Source organism: Crinia signifera, chromosome 6 (assembly GCF_055691185.1).
Source record: "Crinia signifera chromosome 6, ASM5569118v1, whole genome shotgun sequence".
Lineage (NCBI taxonomy): Eukaryota > Metazoa > Chordata > Amphibia > Anura > Myobatrachidae > Crinia > Crinia signifera.
This window is the reverse complement of record NC_139222.1, coordinates 217,548,520-217,565,945: the sequence shown is the minus strand read 5'-3', so window position 1 is coordinate 217,565,945 and position 17,426 is coordinate 217,548,520. Positions and strand designations below refer to the sequence as shown.

Genomic DNA, 17,426 nt, shown 5'->3' with positions numbered 1-17,426 from the left:
TGTGACATCACAATCTGCCCTCTATGACATCACAAGCTGCTCACTCGGAATCCGGCGGAACCTGACAGCCAGACAGTCACTTGGAACAGACAGGCAGACAGGACAGTCATGTGTAGGTGAGCTGGGTGGGCCAATGTTTTCTTTTATTGGCAGTTACCACCCAAATGATGGTCCGAAGAAGGTAAGTGATACTTTTTCTAAATCCCCCTCTCAATGATCATCAATTGTTGGGCTCGGCAAAAAAAAATGGAAGAGGAAAAAAAATTCCCAAAACAAAAGAGAGGAAAGAGGAAAAAAATTTCCCAAAACAAAAGAGAGAGAAAAGAGAGCGCAAAAAGAAAAGAAAAAAATATAAGAGATCAAGAAAGAAAAAGCAAAAAAAAAAACCAAGCCATTTCAAATGGAGAGGGAGGGGGGTCCAAAAATGCCATTGCTGTGATCCAGTTGATGTTTCCGTGGAAAGATCGTAGGTAAGTCACATAGTGTTTGCCTATTTTTTGGGAGGTCGCAGCGATTGATAAGTCATTTAATTTAGGCAGGCTTCCGGTCTTTTGGCTAGGCCGCATATGCTGATATCAAGTGTAGTGTCACGTAAAAATATTTAACTGCCTCGATTCCAGAAAGTACAATTCAAGGAGTCAAGAAATAGTCACAAAATGATACACTGGAGGCAGGATTTCAAAGTATTTATGCACAAGGGTTAAACCTTGAAGCAGCAAATGCATGCATTTCTAAATACAAAGTTAGTACAAAGGTGCACAAACAATTGATACTCCAAATTAAGTGCCAGGAATGGAAATAGTCTTTTTTTGGATAACAGATTAGGAAGGTGCACCGGTCCTGGAAGTACTGCAATACCAGGTCAATGCGTGGAGTGGACAGAGCAAGCTCTTCTTCCATCTCCCTGTTCTAAAAATCCATTTAATATATGGCCCCCAGATAGGGGGCGTATCAGATATTAAACTGATAAGAACAGATACTACACTTGATCTTAGCCAAAAGGCCGAGAAGCGATAACCCGAATGGGGTCCCAGCAAAGCGCGCGAACCGGAATTCGGCCACCAACACTGGTGCAGAAGAGATCAGCACCACGGACACATCTAACACACACACATCACTTCTATGTCGTTGCAGTCTGAAAGATACCTGGCTGTACGGCAGGTGTGAATAGGACTTGAAGTGCTGGACAGGGACCGGAGGACGAGTAGCCATCCAACTGATTTTGTGATTAGGTCGTCGGCGGGCGGGCAGGGTGCCTCAGCTGGGTAGGAGGCCAAATTTGCATGTGCTCCGCCCCGTCTGTTGACGTCGCGTCAACAGACACACACCCACTAGGCAGACGACCAACAGGCAAGCAGCAGCAGCCAGCTGTCTCCTCGCTCTTTGCTGCTGCATGCCTGTGTCCCTGACGAACTGCTGCTGAGTAAATCAATCAGCTAGCTGCTGCAGAGGAGAAGGAGGAATCTTGCACAATCAGGTGCAATGACGGCTTTCCTGTTTTGAGCCCATTCAGCAGCAGTAGTAGACAGTCAGATGGACAGGCATTCATGTGGCAGGACCCTTTGTGTGACATCACAATCTGCCCTCTATGACATCACAAGCTGCTCACTCGGAATCCGGCGGAACCTGACAGCCAGACAGTCACTTGGAACAGACAGGCAGACAGGACAGTCATGTGTAGGTGAGCTGGGTGGGCCAATGTTTTCTTTTATTGGCAGTTACCACCCAAATGATGGTCCGAAGAAGGTAAGTGATACTTTTTCTAAATCCCCCTCTCAATGATCATCAATTGTTGGGCTCGGCAAAAAAAAATGAAAGAGGAAAAAAAATTCCCAAAACAAAAGAGAGGAAAGAGGAAAAAAATTTCCCAAAACAAAAGAGAGAGAAAAGAGAGCGCAAAAAGAAAAGAAAAAAAATATAAGAGATCAAGAAAGAAAAAGCAAAAAAAAAACCAAGCCATTTCAAATGGAGAGGGAGGGGGGTCCAAAAATGCCATTGCTGTGATCCAGTTGATGTTTCCGTGGAAAGATCGTAGGTAAGTCACATAGTGTTTGCCTATTTTTTGGGAGGTCGCAGCGATTGATAAGTCATTTAATTTAGGCAGGCTTCCGGTCTTTTGGCTAGGCCGCATATGCTGATATCAAGTGTAGTGTCACGTAAAAATATTTAACTGCCTCGATTCCAGAAAGTACAATTCAAGGAGTCAAGAAATAGTCACAAAATGATACACTGGAGGCAGGATTTCAAAGTATTTATGCACAAGGGTTAAACCTTGAAGCAGCAAATGCATGCATTTCTAAATACAAAGTTAGTACAAAGGTGCACAAACAATTGATACTCCAAATTAAGTGCCAGGAATGGAAATAGTCTTTTTTTGGATAACAGATTAGGAAGGTGCACCGGTCCTGGAAGTACTGCAATACCAGGTCAATGCGTGGAGTGGACAGAGCAAGCTCTTCTTCCATCTCCCTGTTCTAAAAATCCATTTAATATATGGCCCCCAGATAGGGGGCGTATCAGATATTAAACTGATAAGAACAGATACTACACTTGATCTTAGCCAAAAGGCCGAGAAGCGATAACCCGAATGGGGTCCCAGCAAAGCGCGCGAACCGGAATTCGGCCACCAACACTGGTGCAGAAGAGATCAGCACCACGGACACATCTAACACACACACATCACTTCTATGTCGTTGCAGTCTGAAAGATACCTGGCTGTACGGCAGGTGTGAATAGGACTTGAAGTGCTGGACAGGGACCGGAGGACGAGTAGCCATCCAACTGATTTTGTGATTAGGTCGTCGGCGGGCGGGCAGGGTGCCTCAGCTGGGTAGGAGGCCAAATTTGCATGTGCTCCGCCCCGTCTGTTGACGTCGCGTCAACAGACACACACCCACTAGGCAGACGACCAACAGGCAAGCAGCAGCAGCCAGCTGTCTCCTCGCTCTTTGCTGCTGCATGCCTGTGTCCCTGACGAACTGCTGCTGAGTAAATCAATCAGCTAGCTGCTGCAGAGGAGAAGGAGGAATCTTGCACAATCAGGTGCAATGACGGCTTTCCTGTTTTGAGCCCATTCAGCAGCAGTAGTAGACAGTCAGATGGACAGGCATTCATGTGGCAGGACCCTTTGTGTGACATCACAATCTGCCCTCTATGAAATCACAAGCTGCTCACTCGGAATCCGGCGGAACCTGACAGCCAGACAGTCACTTGGAACAGACAGGCAGACAGGACAGTCATGTGTAGGTGAGCTGGGTGGGCCAATGTTTTCTTTTATTGGCAGTTACCACCCAAATGATGGTCCGAAGAAGGTAAGTGAAACTTTTTCTAAATCCCCCTCTCAATGATCATCAATTGTTGGGCTCGGCAAAAAAAAATGGAAGAGGAAAAAAAATTCCCAAAACAAAAGAGAGGAAAGAGGAAAAAAATTTCCCAAAACAAAAGAGAGAGAAAAGAGAGCGCAAAAAGAAAAGAAAAAAAATATAAGAGATCAAGAAAGAAAAAGCAAAAAAAAAACCAAGCCATTTCAAATGGAGAGGGAGGGGGGTCCAAAAATGCCATTGCTGTGATCCAGTTGATGTTTCCGTGGAAAGATCGTAGGTAAGTCACATAGTGTTTGCCTATTTTTTGGGAGGTCGCAGCGATTGATAAGTCATTTAATTTAGGCAGGCTTCCGGTCTTTTGGCTAGGCCGCATATGCTGATATCAAGTGTAGTGTCACGTAAAAATATTTAACTGCCTCGATTCCAGAAAGTACAATTCAAGGAGTCAAGAAATAGTCACAAAATGATACACTGGAGGCAGGATTTCAAAGTATTTATGCACAAGGGTTAAACCTTGAAGCAGCAAATGCATGCATTTCTAAATACAAAGTTAGTACAAAGGTGCACAAACAATTGATACTCCAAATTAAGTGCCAGGAATGGAAATAGTCTTTTTTTGGATAACAGATTAGGAAGGTGCACCGGTCCTGGAAGTACTGCAATACCAGGTCAATGCGTGGAGTGGACAGAGCAAGCTCTTCTTCCATCTCCCTGTTCTAAAAATCCATTTAATATATGGCCCCCAGATAGGGGGTGTATCAGATATTAAACTGATAAGAACAGATACTACACTTGATCTTAGCCAAAAGGCCGAGAAGCGATAACCCGAATGGGGTCCCAGCAAAGCGCGCGAACCGGAATTCGGCCACCAACACTGGTGCAGAAGAGATCAGCACCACGGACACATCTAACACACACACATCACTTCTATGTCGTTGCAGTCTGAAAGATACCTGGCTGTACGGCAGGTGTGAATAGGACTTGAAGTGCTGGACAGGGACCGGAGGACGAGTAGCCATCCAACTGATTTTGTGATTAGGTCGTCGGCGGGCGGGCAGGGTGCCTCAGCTGGGTAGGAGGCCAAATTTGCATGTGCTCCGCCCCGTCTGTTGACGTCGCGTCAACAGACACACACCCACTAGGCAGACGACCAACAGGCAAGCAGCAGCAGCCAGCTGTCTCCTCGCTCTTTGCTGCTGCATGCCTGTGTCCCTGACGAACTGCTGCTGAGTAAATCAATCAGCTAGCTGCTGCAGAGGAGAAGGAGGAATCTTGCACAATCAGGTGCAATGACGGCTTTCCTGTTTTGAGCCCATTCAGCAGCAGTAGTAGACAGTCAGATGGACAGGCATTCATGTGGCAGGACCCTTTGTGTGACATCACAATCTGCCCTCTATGACATCACAAGCTGCTCACTCGGAATCCGGCGGAACCTGACAGCCAGACAGTCACTTGGAACAGACAGGCAGACAGGACAGTCATGTGTAGGTGAGCTGGGTGGGCCAATGTTTTCTTTTATTGGCAGTTACCACCCAAATGATGGTCCGAAGAAGGTAAGTGATACTTTTTCTAAATCCCCCTCTCAATGATCATCAATTGTTGGGCTCGGCAAAAAAAAATGGAAGAGGAAAAAAAATTCCCAAAACAAAAGAGAGGAAAGAGGAAAAAAATTTCCCAAAATAAAAGAGAGAGAAAAGAGAGCGCAAAAAGAAAAGAAAAAAAATATAAGAGATCAAGAAAGAAAAAGCAAAAAAAAAACCAAGCCATTTCAAATGGAGAGGGAGGGGGGTCCAAAAATGCCATTGCTGTGATCCAGTTGATGTTTCCGTGGAAAGATCGTAGGTAAGTCACATAGTGTTTGCCTATTTTTTGGGAGGTCGCAGCGATTGATAAGTCATTTAATTTAGGCAGGCTTCCGGTCTTTTGGCTAGGCCGCATATGCTGATATCAAGTGTAGTGTCACGTAAAAATATTTAACTGCCTCGATTCCAGAAAGTACAATTCAAGGAGTCAAGAAATAGTCACAAAATGATACACTGGAGGCAGGATTTCAAAGTATTTATGCACAAGGGTTAAACCTTGAAGCAGCAAATGCATGCATTTCTAAATACAAAGTTAGTACAAAGGTGCACAAACATATGATACTCCAAATTAAGTGCCAGGAATGGAAATAGTCTTTTTTTGGATAACAGATTAGGAAGGTGCACCGGTCCTGGAAGTACTGCAATACCAGGTCAATGCGTGGAGTGGACAGAGCAAGCTCTTCTTCCATCTCCCTGTTCTAAAAATCCATTTAATATATGGCCCCCAGATAGGGGGCGTATCAGATATTAAACTGATAAGAACAGATACTACACTTGATCTTAGCCAAAAGGCCGAGAAGCGATAACCCGAATGGGGTCCCAGCAAAGCGCGCGAACCGGAATTCGGCCACCAACACTGGTGCAGAAGAGATCAGCACCACGGACACATCTAACACACACACATCACTTCTATGTCGTTGCAGTCTGAAAGATACCTGGCTGTACGGCAGGTGTGAATAGGACTTGAAGTGCTGGACAGGGACCGGAGGACGAGTAGCCATCCAACTGATTTTGTGATTAGGTCGTCGGCGGGCGGGCAGGGTGCCTCAGCTGGGTAGGAGGCCAAATTTGCATGTGCTCCGCCCCGTCTGTTGACGTCGCGTCAACAGACACACACCCACTAGGCAGACGACCAACAGGCAAGCAGCAGCAGCCAGCTGTCTCCTCGCTCTTTGCTGCTGCATGCCTGTGTCCCTGACGAACTGCTGCTGAGTAAATCAATCAGCTAGCTGCTGCAGAGGAGAAGGAGGAATCTTGCACAATCAGGTGCAATGACGGCTTTCCTGTTTTGAGCCCATTCAGCAGCAGTAGTAGACAGTCAGATGGACAGGCATTCATGTGGCAGGACCCTTTGTGTGACATCACAATCTGCCCTCTATGACATCACAAGCTGCTCACTCGGAATCCGGCGGAACCTGACAGCCAGACAGTCACTTGGAACAGACAGGCAGACAGGACAGTCATGTGTAGGTGAGCTGGGTGGGCCAATGTTTTCTTTTATTGGCAGTTACCACCCAAATGATGGTCCGAAGAAGGTAAGTGATACTTTTTCTAAATCCCCCTCTCAATGATCATCAATTGTTGGGCTCGGCAAAAAAAAATGGAAGAGGAAAAAAAATTCCCAAAACAAAAGAGAGGAAAGAGGAAAAAAATTTCCCAAAACAAAAGAGAGAGAAAAGAGAGCGCAAAAAGAAAAGAAAAAAAATATAAGAGATCAAGAAAGAAAAAGCAAAAAAAAAACCAAGCCATTTCAAATGGAGAGGGAGGGGGGTCCAAAAATGCCATTGCTGTGATCCAGTTGATGTTTCCGTGGAAAGATCGTAGGTAAGTCACATAGTGTTTGCCTATTTTTTGGGAGGTCGCAGCGATTGATAAGTCATTTAATTTAGGCAGGCTTCCGGTCTTTTGGCTAGGCCGCATATGCTGATATCAAGTGTAGTGTCACGTAAAAATATTTAACTGCCTCGATTCCAGAAAGTACAATTCAAGGAGTCAAGAAATAGTCACAAAATGATACACTGGAGGCAGGATTTCAAAGTATTTATGCACAAGGGTTAAACCTTGAAGCAGCAAATGCATGCATTTCTAAATTAGTACAAAGGTGCACAAACAATTGATACTCCAAATTAAGTGCCAGGAATGGAAATAGTCTTTTTTTGGATAACAGATTAGGAAGGTGCACCGGTCCTGGAAGTACTGCAATACCAGGTCAATGCGTGGAGTGGACAGAGCAAGCTCTTCTTCCATCTCCCTGTTCTAAAAATCCATTTAATATATGGCCCCCAGATAGGGGGCGTATCAGATATTAAACTGATAAGAACAGATACTACACTTGATCTTAGCCAAAAGGCCGAGAAGCGATAACCCGAATGGGGTCCCAGCAAAGCGCGCGAACCGGAATTCGGCCACCAACACTGGTGCAGAAGAGATCAGCACCACGGACACATCTAACACACACACATCACTTCTATGTCGTTGCAGTCTGAAAGATACCTGGCTGTACGGCAGGTGTGAATAGGACTTGAAGTGCTGGACAGGGACCGGAGGACGAGTAGCCATCCAACTGATTTTGTGATTAGGTCGTCGGCGGGCGGGCAGGGTGCCTCAGCTGGGTAGGAGGCCAAATTTGCATGTGCTCCGCCCCGTCTGTTGACGTCGCGTCAACAGACACACACCCACTAGGCAGACGACCAACAGGCAAGCAGCAGCAGCCAGCTGTCTCCTCGCTCTTTGCTGCTGCATGCCTGTGTCCCTGACGAACTGCTGCTGAGTAAATCAATCAGCTAGCTGCTGCAGAGGAGAAGGAGGAATCTTGCACAATCAGGTGCAATGACGGCTTTCCTGTTTTGAGCCCATTCAGCAGCAGTAGTAGACAGTCAGATGGACAGGCATTCATGTGGCAGGACCCTTTGTGTGACATCACAATCTGCCCTCTATGACATCACAAGCTGCTCACTCGGAATCCGGCGGAACCTGACAGCCAGACAGTCACTTGGAACAGACAGGCAGACAGGACAGTCATGTGTAGGTGAGCTGGGTGGGCCAATGTTTTCTTTTATTGGCAGTTACCACCCAAATGATGGTCCGAAGAAGGTAAGTGATACTTTTTCTAAATCCCCCTCTCAATGATCATCAATTGTTGGGCTCGGCAAAAAAAAATGGAAGAGGAAAAAAAATTCCCAAAACAAAAGAGAGGAAAGAGGAAAAAAATTTCCCAAAACAAAAGAGAGAGAAAAGAGAGCGCAAAAAGAAAAGAAAAAAAATATAAGAGATCAAGAAAGAAAAAGCAAAAAAAAAACCAAGCCATTTCAAATGGAGAGGGAGGGGGGTCCAAAAATGCCATTGCTGTGATCCAGTTGATGTTTCCGTGGAAAGATCGTAGGTAAGTCACATAGTGTTTGCCTATTTTTTGGGAGGTCGCAGCGATTGATAAGTCATTTAATTTAGGCAGGCTTCCGGTCTTTTGGCTAGGCCGCATATGCTGATATCAAGTGTAGTGTCACGTAAAAATATTTAACTGCCTCGATTCCAGAAAGTACAATTCAAGGAGTCAAGAAATAGTCACAAAATGATACACTGGAGGCAGGATTTCAAAGTATTTATGCACAAGGGTTAAACCTTGAAGCAGCAAATGCATGCATTTCTAAATACAAAGTTAGTACAAAGGTGCACAAACAATTGATACTCCAAATTAAGTGCCAGGAATGGAAATAGTCTTTTTTTGGATAACAGATTAGGAAGGTGCACCGGTCCTGGAAGTACTGCAATACCAGGTCAATGCGTGGAGTGGACAGAGCAAGCTCTTCTTCCATCTCCCTGTTCTAAAAATCCATTTAATATATGGCCCCCAGATAGGGGGCGTATCAGATATTAAACTGATAAGAACAGATACTACACTTGATCTTAGCCAAAAGGCCGAGAAGCGATAACCCGAATGGGGTCCCAGCAAAGCGCGCGAACCGGAATTCGGCCACCAACACTGGTGCAGAAGAGATCAGCACCATGGACACATCTAACACACACACATCACTTCTATGTCGTTGCAGTCTGAAAGATACCTGGCTGTACGGCAGGTGTGAATAGGACTTGAAGTGCTGGACAGGGACCGGAGGACGAGTAGCCATCCAACTGATTTTGTGATTAGGTCGTCGGCGGGCGGGCAGGGTGCCTCAGCTGGGTAGGAGGCCAAATTTGCATGTGCTCCGCCCCGTCTGTTGACGTCGCGTCAACAGACACACACCCACTAGGCAGACGACCAACAGGCAAGCAGCAGCAGCCAGCTGTCTCCTCGCTCTTTGCTGCTGCATGCCTGTGTCCCTGACGAACTGCTGCTGACTAAATCAATCAGCTAGCTGCTGCAGAGGAGAAGGAGGAATCTTGCACAATCAGGTGCAATGACGGCTTTCCTGTTTTGAGCCCATTCAGCAGCAGTAGTAGACAGTCAGATGGACAGGCATTCATGTGGCAGGACCCTTTGTGTGACATCACAATCTGCCCTCTATGACATCACAAGCTGCTCACTCGGAATCCGGCGGAACCTGACAGCCAGACAGTCACTTGGAACAGACAGGCAGACAGGACAGTCATGTGTAGGTGAGCTGGGTGGGCCAATGTTTTCTTTTATTGGCAGTTACCACCCAAATGATGGTCCGAAGAAGGTAAGTGATACTTTTTCTAAATCCCCCTCTCAATGATCATCAATTGTTGGGCTCGGCAAAAAAAAATGGAAGAGGAAAAAAAATTCCCAAAACAAAAGAGAGGAAAGAGGAAAAAAATTTCCCAAAACAAAAGAGAGAGAAAAGAGAGCGCAAAAAGAAAAGAAAAAAAATATAAGAGATCAAGAAAGAAAAAGCAAAAAAAAAACCAAGCCATTTCAAATGGAGAGGGAGGGGGGTCCAAAAATGCCATTGCTGTGATCCAGTTGATGTTTCTGTGGAAAGATCGTAGGTAAGTCACATAGTGTTTGCCTATTTTTTGGGAGGTCGCAGCGATTAATAAGTCATTTAATTTAGGCAGGCTTCCGGTCTTTTGGCTAGGCCGCATATGCTGATATCAAGTGTAGTGTCACGTAAAAATATTTAACTGCCTCGATTCCAGAAAGTACAATTCAAGGAGTCAAGAAATAGTCACAAAATGATACACTGGAGGCAGGATTTCAAAGTATTTATGCACAAGGGTTAAACCTTGAAGCAGCAAATGCATGCATTTCTAAATACAAAGTTAGTACAAAGGTGCACAAACAATTGATACTCCAAATTAAGTGCCAGGAATGGAAATAGTCTTTTTTTGGATAACAGATTAGGAAGGTGCACCGGTCCTGGAAGTACTGCAATACCAGGTCAATGCGTGGAGTGGACAGAGCAAGCTCTTCTTCCATCTCCCTGTTCTAAAAATCCATTTAATATATGGCCCCCAGATAGGGGGCGTATCAGATATTAAACTGATAAGAACAGATACTACACTTGATCTTAGCCAAAAGGCCGAGAAGCGATAACCCGAATGGGGTCCCAGCAAAGCGCGCGAACCGGAATTCGGCCACCAACACTGGTGCAGAAGAGATCAGCACCACGGACACATCTAACACACACACATCACTTCTATGTCGTTGCAGTCTGAAAGATACCTGGCTGTACGGCAGGTGTGAATAGGACTTGAAGTGCTGGACAGGGACCGGAGGACGAGTAGCCATCCAACTGATTTTGTGATTAGGTCGTCGGCGGGCGGGCAGGGTGCCTCAGCTGGGTAGGAGGCCAAATTTGCATGTGCTCCGCCCCGTCTGTTGACGTCGCGTCAACAGACACACACCCACTAGGCAGACGACCAACAGGCAAGCAGCAGCAGCCAGCTGTCTCCTCGCTCTTTGCTGCTGCATGCCTGTGTCCCTGACGAACTGCTGCTGAGTAAATCAATCAGCTAGCTGCTGCAGAGGAGAAGGAGGAATCTTGCACAATCAGGTGCAATGACGGCTTTCCTGTTTTGAGCCCATTCAGCAGCAGTAGTAGACAGTCAGATGGACAGGCATTCATGTGGCAGGACCCTTTGTGTGACATCACAATCTGCCCTCTATGACATCACAAGCTGCTCACTCGGAATCCGGCGGAACCTGACAGCCAGACAGTCACTTGGAACAGACAGGCAGACAGGACAGTCATGTGTAGGTGAGCTGGGTGGGCCAATGTTTTCTTTTATTGGCAGTTACCACCCAAATGATGGTCCGAAGAAGGTAAGTGATACTTTTTCTAAATCCCCCTCTCAATGATCATCAATTGTTGGGCTCGGCAAAAAAAAATGGAAGAGGAAAAAAAATTCCCAAAACAAAAGAGAGGAAAGAGGAAAAAAAATTTCCCAAAACAAAAGAGAGAGAAAAGAGAGCGCAAAAAGAAAAGAAAAAAAATATAAGAGATCAAGAAAGAAAAAGCAAAAAAAAAAACCAAGCCATTTCAAATGGAGAGGGAGGGGGGTCCAAAAATGCCATTGCTGTGATCCAGTTGATGTTTCCGTGGAAAGATCGTAGGTAAGTCACATAGTGTTTGCCTATTTTTTGGGAGGTCGCAGCGATTGATAAGTCATTTAATTTAGGCAGGCTTCCGGTCTTTTGGCTAGGCCGCATATGCTGATATCAAGTGTAGTGTCACGTAAAAATATTTAACTGCCTCGATTCCAGAAAGTACAATTCAAGGAGTCAAGAAATAGTCACAAAATGATACACTGGAGGCAGGATTTCAAAGTATTTATGCACAAGGGTTAAACCTTGAAGCAGCAAATGCATGCATTTCTAAATACAAAGTTAGTACAAAGGTGCACAAACAATTGATACTCCAAATTAAGTGCCAGGAATGGAAATAGTCTTTTTTTGGATAACAGATTAGGAAGGTGCACCGGTCCTGGAAGTACTGCAATACCAGGTCAATGCGTGGAGTGGACAGAGCAAGCTCTTCTTCCATCTCCCTGTTCTAAAAATCCATTTAATATATGGCCCCCAGATAGGGGGCGTATCAGATATTAAACTGATAAGAACAGATACTACACTTGATCTTAGCCAAAAGGCCGAGAAGCGATAACCCGAATGGGGTCCCAGCAAAGCGCGCGAACCGGAATTCGGCCACCAACACTGGTGCAGAAGAGATCAGCACCACGGACACATCTAACACACACACATCACTTCTATGTCGTTGCAGTCTGAAAGATACCTGGCTGTACGGCAGGTGTGAATAGGACTTGAAGTGCTGGACAGGGACCGGAGGACGAGTAGCCATCCAACTGATTTTGTGATTAGGTCGTCGGCGGGCGGGCAGGGTGCCTCAGCTGGGTAGGAGGCCAAATTTGCATGTGCTCCGCCCCGTCTGTTGACGTCGCGTCAACAGACACACACCCACTAGGCAGACGACCAACAGGCAAGCAGCAGCAGCCAGCTGTCTCCTCGCTCTTTGCTGCTGCATGCCTGTGTCCCTGACGAACTGCTGCTGAGTAAATCAATCAGCTAGCTGCTGCAGAGGAGAAGGAGGAATCTTGCACAATCAGGTGCAATGACGGCTTTCCTGTTTTGAGCCCATTCAGCAGCAGTAGTAGACAGTCAGATGGACAGGCATTCATGTGGCAGGACCCTTTGTGTGACATCACAATCTGCCCTCTATGACATCACAAGCTGCTCACTCGGAATCCGGCGGAACCTGACAGCCAGACAGTCACTTGGAACAGACAGGCAGACAGGACAGTCATGTGTAGGTGAGCTGGGTGGGCCAATGTTTTCTTTTATTGGCAGTTACCACCCAAATGATGGTCCGAAGAAGGTAAGTGATACTTTTTCTAAATCCCCCTCTCAATGATCATCAATTGTTGGGCTCGGCAAAAAAAAATGGAAGAGGAAAAAAAATTCCCAAAACAAAAGAGAGGAAAGAGGAAAAAAATTTCCCAAAACAAAAGAGAGAGAAAAGAGAGCGCAAAAAGAAAAGAAAAAAAATATAAGAGATCAAGAAAGAAAAAGCAAAAAAAAAACCAAGCCATTTCAAATGGAGAGGGAGGGGGGTCCAAAAATGCCATTGCTGTGATCCAGTTGATGTTTCCGTGGAAAGATCGTAGGTAAGTCACATAGTGTTTGCCTATTTTTTGGGAGGTCGCAGCGATTGATAAGTCATTTAATTTAGGCAGGCTTCCGGTCTTTTGGCTAGGCCGCATATGCTGATATCAAGTGTAGTGTCACGTAAAAATATTTAACTGCCTCGATTCCAGAAAGTACAATTCAAGGAGTCAAGAAATAGTCACAAAATGATACACTGGAGGCAGGATTTCAAAGTATTTATGCACAAGGGTTAAACCTTGAAGCAGCAAATGCATGCATTTCTAAATACAAAGTTAGTACAAAGGTGCACAAACAATTGATACTCCAAATTAAGTGCCAGGAATGGAAATAGTCTTTTTTTGGATAACAGATTAGGAAGGTGCACCGGTCCTGGAAGTACTGCAATACCAGGTCAATGCGTGGAGTGGACAGAGCAAGCTCTTCTTCCATCTCCCTGTTCTAAAAATCCATTTAATATATGGCCCCCAGATAGGGGGCGTATCAGATATTAAACTGATAAGAACAGATACTACACTTGATCTTAGCCAAAAGGCCGAGAAGCGATAACCCGAATGGGGTCCCAGCAAAGCGCGCGAACCGGAATTCGGCCACCAACACTGGTGCAGAAGAGATCAGCACCACGGACACATCTAACACACACACATCACTTCTATGTCGTTGCAGTCTGAAAGATACCTGGCTGTACGGCAGGTGTGAATAGGACTTGAAGTGCTGGACAGGGACCGGAGGACGAGTAGCCATCCAACTGATTTTGTGATTAGGTCGTCGGCGGGCGGGCAGGGTGCCTCAGCTGGGTAGGAGGCCAAATTTGCATGTGCTCCGCCCCGTCTGTTGACGTCGCGTCAACAGACACACACCCACTAGGCAGACGACCAACAGGCAAGCAGCAGCAGCCAGCTGTCTCCTCGCTCTTTGCTGCTGCATGCCTGTGTCCCTGACGAACTGCTGCTGAGTAAATCAATCAGCTAGCTGCTGCAGAGGAGAAGGAGGAATCTTGCACAATCAGGTGCAATGACGGCTTTCCTGTTTTGAGCCCATTCAGCAGCAGTAGTAGACAGTCAGATGGACAGGCATTCATGTGGCAGGACCCTTTGTGTGACATCACAATCTGCCCTCTATGACATCACAAGCTGCTCACTCCGAATCCGGCGGAACCTGACAGCCAGACAGTCACTTGGAACAGACAGGCAGACAGGACAGTCATGTGTAGGTGAGCTGGGTGGGCCAATGTTTTCTTTTATTGGCAGTTACCACCCAAATGATGGTCCGAAGAAGGTAAGTGATACTTTTTCTAAATCCCCCTCTCAATGATCATCAATTGTTGGGCTCGGCAAAAAAAAATGGAAGAGGAAAAAAAATTCCCAAAACAAAAGAGAGGAAAGAGGAAAAAAATTTCCCAAAACAAAAGAGAGAGAAAAGAGAGCGCAAAAAGAAAAGAAAAAAAATATAAGAGATCAAGAAAGAAAAAGCAAAAAAAAAACCAAGCCATTTCAAATGGAGAGGGAGGGGGGTCCAAAAATGCCATTGCTGTGATCCAGTTGATGTTTCCGTGGAAAGATCGTAGGTAAGTCACATAGTGTTTGCCTATTTTTTGGGAGGTCGCAGCGATTGATAAGTCATTTAATTTAGGCAGGCTTCCGGTCTTTTGGCTAGGCCGCATATGCTGATATCAAGTGTAGTGTCACGTAAAAATATTTAACTGCCTCGATTCCAGAAAGTACAATTCAAGGAGTCAAGAAATAGTCACAAAATGATACACTGGAGGCAGGATTTCAAAGTATTTATGCACAAGGGTTAAACCTTGAAGCAGCAAATGCATGCATTTCTAAATACAAAGTTAGTACAAAGGTGCACAAACAATTGATACTCCAAATTAAGTGCCAGGAATGGAAATAGTCTTTTTTTGGATAACAGATTAGGAAGGTGCACCGGTCCTGGAAGTACTGCAATACCAGGTCAATGCGTGGAGTGGACAGAGCAAGCTCTTCTTCCATCTCCCTGTTCTAAAAATCCATTTAATATATGGCCCCCAGATAGGGGGCGTATCAGATATTAAACTGATAAGAACAGATACTACACTTGATCTTAGCCAAAAGGCCGAGAAGCGATAACCCGAATGGGGTCCCAGCAAAGCGCGCGAACCGGAATTCGGCCACCAACACTGGTGCAGAAGAGATCAGCACCACGGACACATCTAACACACACACATCACTTCTATGTCGTTGCAGTCTGAAAGATACCTGGCTGTACGGCAGGTGTGAATAGGACTTGAAGTGCTGGACAGGGACCGGAGGACGAGTAGCCATCCAACTGATTTTGTGATTAGGTCGTCGGCGAGCGGGCAGGGTGCCTCAGCTGGGTAGGAGGCCAAATTTGCATGTGCTCCGCCCCGTCTGTTGACGTCGCGTCAACAGACACACACCCACTAGGCAGACGACCAACAGGCAAGCAGCAGCAGCCAGCTGTCTCCTCGCTCTTTGCTGCTGCATGCCTGTGTCCCTGACGAACTGCTGCTGAGTAAATCAATCAGCTAGCTGCTGCAGAGGAGAAGGAGGAATCTTGCACAATCAGGTGCAATGACGGCTTTCCTGTTTTGAGCCCATTCAGCAGCAGTAGTAGACAGTCAGATGGACAGGCATTCATGTGGCAGGACCCTTTGTGTGACATCACAATCTGCCCTCTATGACATCACAAGCTGCTCACTCGGAATCCGGCGGAACCTGACAGCCAGACAGTCACTTGGAACAGACAGGCAGACAGGACAGTCATGTGTAGGTGAGCTGGGTGGGCCAATGTTTTCTTTTATTGGCAGTTACCACCCAAATGATGGTCCGAAGAAGGTAAGTGATACTTTTTCTAAATCCCCCTCTCAATGATCATCAATTGTTGGGCTCGGCAAAAAAAAATGGAAGAGGAAAAAAAATTCCCAAAACAAAAGAGAGGAAAGAGGAAAAAAATTTCCCAAAACAAAAGAGAGAGAAAAGAGAGCGCAAAAAGAAAAGAAAAAAAATATAAGAGATCAAGAAAGAAAAAGCAAAAAAAAAACCAAGCCATTTCAAATGGAGAGGGAGGGGGGTCCAAAAATGCCATTGCTGTGATCCAGTTGATGTTTCCGTGGAAAGATCGTAGGTAAGTCACATAGTGTTTGCCTATTTTTTGGGAGGTCGCAGCGATTGATAAGTCATTTAATTTAGGCAGGCTTCCGGTCTTTTGGCTAGGCCGCATATGCTGATATCAAGTGTAGTGTCACGTAAAAATATTTAACTGCCTCGATTCCAGAAAGTACAATTCAAGGAGTCAAGAAATAGTCACAAAATGATACACTGGAGGCAGGATTTCAAAGTATTTATGCACAAGGGTTAAACCTTGAAGCAGCAAATGCATGCATTTCTAAATACAAAGTTAGTACAAAGGTGCACAAACAATTGATACTCCAAATTAAGTGCCAGGAATGGAAATAGTCTTTTTTTGGATAACAGATTAGGAAGGTGCACCGGTCCTGGAAGTACTGCAATACCAGGTCAATGCGTGGAGTGGACAGAGCAAGCTCTTCTTCCATCTCCCTGTTCTAAAAATCCATTTAATATATGGCCCCCAGATAGGGGGCGTATCAGATATTAAACTGATAAGAACAGATACTACACTTGATCTTAGCCAAAAGACCGAGAAGCGATAACCCGAATGGGGTCCCAGCAAAGCGCGCGAACCGGAATTCGGCCACCAACACTGGTGCAGAAGAGATCAGCACCACGGACACATCTAACACACACACATCACTTCTATGTCGTTGCAGTCTGAAAGATACCTGGCTGTACGGCAGGTGTGAATAGGACTTGAAGTGCTGGACAGGGACCGGAGGACGAGTAGCCATCCAACTGATTTTGTGATTAGGTCGTCGGCGGGCGGGCAGGGTGCCTCAGCTGGGTAGGAGGCCAAATTTGCATGTGCTCCGCCCCGTCTGTTGACGTCGCGTCAACAGACACACACCCACTAGGCAGACGACCAACAGGCAAGCAGCAGCAGCCAGCTGTCTCCTCGCTCTTTGCTGCTGCATGCCTGTGTCCCTGACGAACTGCTGCTGAGTAAATCAATCAGCTAGCTGCTGCAGAGGAGAAGGAGGAATCTTGCACAATCAGGTGCAATGACGGCTTTCCTGTTTTGAGCCCATTCAGCAGCAGTAGTAGACAGTCAGATGGACAGGCATTCATGTGGCAGGACCCTTTGTGTGACATCACAATCTGCCCTCTATGACATCACAAGCTGCTCACTCGGAATCCGGCGGAACCTGACAGCCAGACAGTCACTTGGAACAGACAGGCAGACAGGACAGTCATGTGTAGGTGAGCTGGGTGGGCCAATGTTTTCTTTTATTGGCAGTTACCACCCAAATGATGGTCCGAAGAAGGTAAGTGATACTTTTTCTAAATCCCCCTCTCAATG

At 45.9% G+C, this 17,426-nt stretch overlaps 11 non-coding genes across 11 annotated transcripts; all 11 read right to left on the bottom strand.

Annotated features, from left to right (window-relative positions):
- Positions 1–824: 824 nt before the first annotated feature.
- Positions 825–1,015, bottom strand: LOC146012066 (U2 spliceosomal RNA). The gene has a single exon (XR_014445242.1). It is a non-coding gene; the product is annotated as a U2 spliceosomal RNA (small nuclear RNA).
- A 1,374-nt stretch (positions 1,016–2,389) lies between these two features.
- Positions 2,390–2,580, bottom strand: LOC146012065 (U2 spliceosomal RNA). The gene has a single exon (XR_014445241.1). It is a non-coding gene; the product is annotated as a U2 spliceosomal RNA (small nuclear RNA).
- Positions 2,581–3,954: 1,374 nt separating this feature from the next.
- LOC146012567 (U2 spliceosomal RNA) lies at positions 3,955–4,145 on the bottom strand. Its single transcript, XR_014445727.1, has one exon. It is a non-coding gene; the product is annotated as a U2 spliceosomal RNA (small nuclear RNA).
- A 1,374-nt stretch (positions 4,146–5,519) lies between these two features.
- On the bottom strand, positions 5,520–5,710 carry LOC146012063 (U2 spliceosomal RNA). Its single transcript, XR_014445239.1, has one exon. It is a non-coding gene; the product is annotated as a U2 spliceosomal RNA (small nuclear RNA).
- Positions 5,711–7,077: 1,367 nt separating this feature from the next.
- Positions 7,078–7,268, bottom strand: LOC146012062 (U2 spliceosomal RNA). Its single transcript, XR_014445238.1, has one exon. It is a non-coding gene; the product is annotated as a U2 spliceosomal RNA (small nuclear RNA).
- Positions 7,269–8,642: 1,374 nt separating this feature from the next.
- Positions 8,643–8,833, bottom strand: LOC146012061 (U2 spliceosomal RNA). Its single transcript, XR_014445237.1, has one exon. It is a non-coding gene; the product is annotated as a U2 spliceosomal RNA (small nuclear RNA).
- Positions 8,834–10,207: 1,374 nt separating this feature from the next.
- Positions 10,208–10,398, bottom strand: LOC146012060 (U2 spliceosomal RNA). The gene has a single exon (XR_014445236.1). It is a non-coding gene; the product is annotated as a U2 spliceosomal RNA (small nuclear RNA).
- A 1,376-nt stretch (positions 10,399–11,774) lies between these two features.
- On the bottom strand, positions 11,775–11,965 carry LOC146012059 (U2 spliceosomal RNA). The gene has a single exon (XR_014445235.1). It is a non-coding gene; the product is annotated as a U2 spliceosomal RNA (small nuclear RNA).
- Positions 11,966–13,339: 1,374 nt separating this feature from the next.
- On the bottom strand, positions 13,340–13,530 carry LOC146012058 (U2 spliceosomal RNA). The gene has a single exon (XR_014445234.1). It is a non-coding gene; the product is annotated as a U2 spliceosomal RNA (small nuclear RNA).
- Positions 13,531–14,904: 1,374 nt separating this feature from the next.
- LOC146012057 (U2 spliceosomal RNA) lies at positions 14,905–15,095 on the bottom strand. Its single transcript, XR_014445233.1, has one exon. It is a non-coding gene; the product is annotated as a U2 spliceosomal RNA (small nuclear RNA).
- A 1,374-nt stretch (positions 15,096–16,469) lies between these two features.
- LOC146012591 (U2 spliceosomal RNA) lies at positions 16,470–16,660 on the bottom strand. Its single transcript, XR_014445749.1, has one exon. It is a non-coding gene; the product is annotated as a U2 spliceosomal RNA (small nuclear RNA).
- Positions 16,661–17,426: the final 766 nt, after the last annotated feature.